The following is a 2,298-nucleotide window of genomic DNA, read 5'->3' on the forward strand; positions in this document are numbered from 1 at the left end:
GTTTCAATCGCACTGTATGTGCGCGCCCGACGGTGGTATTTTGTGGAAAAGCCACACTCAAGGGGCCAAAGAGCCGCGTGTGGCTCATGAGCCTCAGTTTTCCGACCACTGGGCTAGTGGTTTTAGTTTTCAAAAAAAAATAAACGAATATTTGAAGCCAACAACAGCAATTGGTGGAATCATTGCATAAAGTTCTGGGAGGAAACCAGACCCTTACAGTAAATGTAGGGAGTATTAAACATTGCCAGATGATCAGACAGAAGTTGTCATTTATGTTATTGAGCGTTCTCCAAATGGTACTTCAAGAAGAGTTCCAGCTACAACACTATATGCCCATTTTGAACAAAGCGACATAAAAACACAGCTGCAGCAACTTGGTGTAACCCTCTCTCTGACTAGAACAGAACTTTCCCCTGCACAGGTCAAACAGCTTTTTCAGAACCCCCTGCTGGTGTTGATCCTATCATCTGGGAACAAGCGAAGGTGGATAACCCTGAATCTGAAAAGTTAATTCCTGTACCAATGGTGGGTTTCAAAGAACTTCTTTGAAGACTGAAGGTTCAAGATCAGATGACTAAGCAGCATCAGACCAGATTAGATATTATATTTGAAGATATTGGCGAATTATAGAAGAATCAAACTACAACTATGGCCAAAATAGCACGATACAAGAGGAAACTCCTGGACCTTTCCCATAGAACCTTACAGGTCCTGATCAAACAGGAAACTCCGAGGAAGAGTGGGTACACCATCCAAGCTGATGATGAGCAGTTGCGAGTTCAGCTACATACAATTCAGTGTGAACTAAATGCACCTACTCAGTTTAAGGGCCGACTAACTGAACTGATGTCCCAAATCGGATGCAGAATCATTTTGGAGCAGTCAAATCTGAGGAAAGATATTACATAGATGCAGATCTGTTACGAGAAATCAATCAGCATTTGAAACAACAAGAAGGCCTCCTAGCCACTTGATTAGCATCATAAAAGATGATCTAGAAGATATAAAGTTAGTAGAACATGGATTGAATAAAACCATCTGCATCAGAGGTGGTGTATTTAGTTGACAGATCACAAACTTGTGTTAAAGGTCGTGAACTATATCTTTTTGCTACATCAGGCCTTCCCTAAGGATGAAACTGACCACATGGAGGACAGTGAAAGAAAATCCTCTGCTGGCTTGGTTTTTGAGAAGGTTACTGACAAATTATTGTTCTTCAGATTTGAAATAAGTCATTTCACAGCTCTTCAAAGACAGCCTTTGGAAGATTTACTTAAAGGTGTTACTTTGAGAAGTACAGCACATAATTACCAAAAACGTACTATTGTACATTTTTACAACAGCATTTTTCTTTAAAATAATCCGTTTTTAATGATTGTTCTCCATTGAGCCAGTACTCTGCTTTCCATAGCAAGTAAATATGCAATATCTACTTTGCACATAAAATGTATGACTACTTGGCTGTTGGAGATTTGTACTTCAGAATATAAATGTACATCAGTTTTTATATTTGTGAATTCATCTGTGGGAGGAGTAAAGAAAATCCAAGAGTATTTAATGATTAATGTGATTTTCCTTTTATATTATTTTGCTTAATTGAAATTTACAGAACACCTATGCAATTAGGATATAACAAAATTACATTTTATCATTTTTGCAACTTTTTGTTTTTTAAACACTTTTATTTCTAAAAAAGATGAAAACAAATTCTTGATTGTAAAAAAAAAAATAAGACATAGAGATGCTCAACAACGCTAATCATCAGAGAAATGCAAATCAAAACCACAATGAGATATCACCATACCTGTCAGAATGGCTAGTATAAAATAGTCAACAAATAAGTGGTGGCAAGGGTGTTGAGAAAAGGGATTGTAAATTAGTGCAGCCTCTACGGAGTTTCCTCAAAAAATTAAAAATAGAACTGCCATATGACACAGCAATTCCACTTCAGGGTAGTTATTTGAAGAAATCCAAACACTAATATGAAAAGATCCATGCACCCCTGTGTTCATTGCAGCATTACTTATAATATTCAAGATATGGAAGCAACTTAGTTGTCCATCAGTAGATAAATGGATAAAGATGTGATTGGTTATATACATATATACAATAGAATATTATTCAGCAATAAAAAATAATGAAATCTTGCCATTTGCAACAACGTGGATAAACCTACAGGATATTATGCTAAGTGAATAAGTCAGAGAAAGACAAATAACTTATGATGTCACTTATATGTGGAATCTAAAAAAAAAAGACTCAGAAACAAAGAACAGTTTATGATTGTGGGGTGGGAGG

General features: G+C 36.3%; 1 pseudogene; it reads left to right on the forward strand.

The window, feature by feature from the left end:
• Positions 1 to 116: 116 nt before the first annotated feature.
• LOC102417475 lies at positions 117 to 1,066 on the forward strand (annotated as a pseudogene).
• Positions 1,067 to 2,298: the final 1,232 nt, after the last annotated feature.

Source organism: Myotis lucifugus, unplaced genomic scaffold (assembly GCF_000147115.1).
Source record: "Myotis lucifugus unplaced genomic scaffold, Myoluc2.0 scaffold_23, whole genome shotgun sequence".
Taxonomy (NCBI): domain Eukaryota; kingdom Metazoa; phylum Chordata; class Mammalia; order Chiroptera; family Vespertilionidae; genus Myotis; species Myotis lucifugus.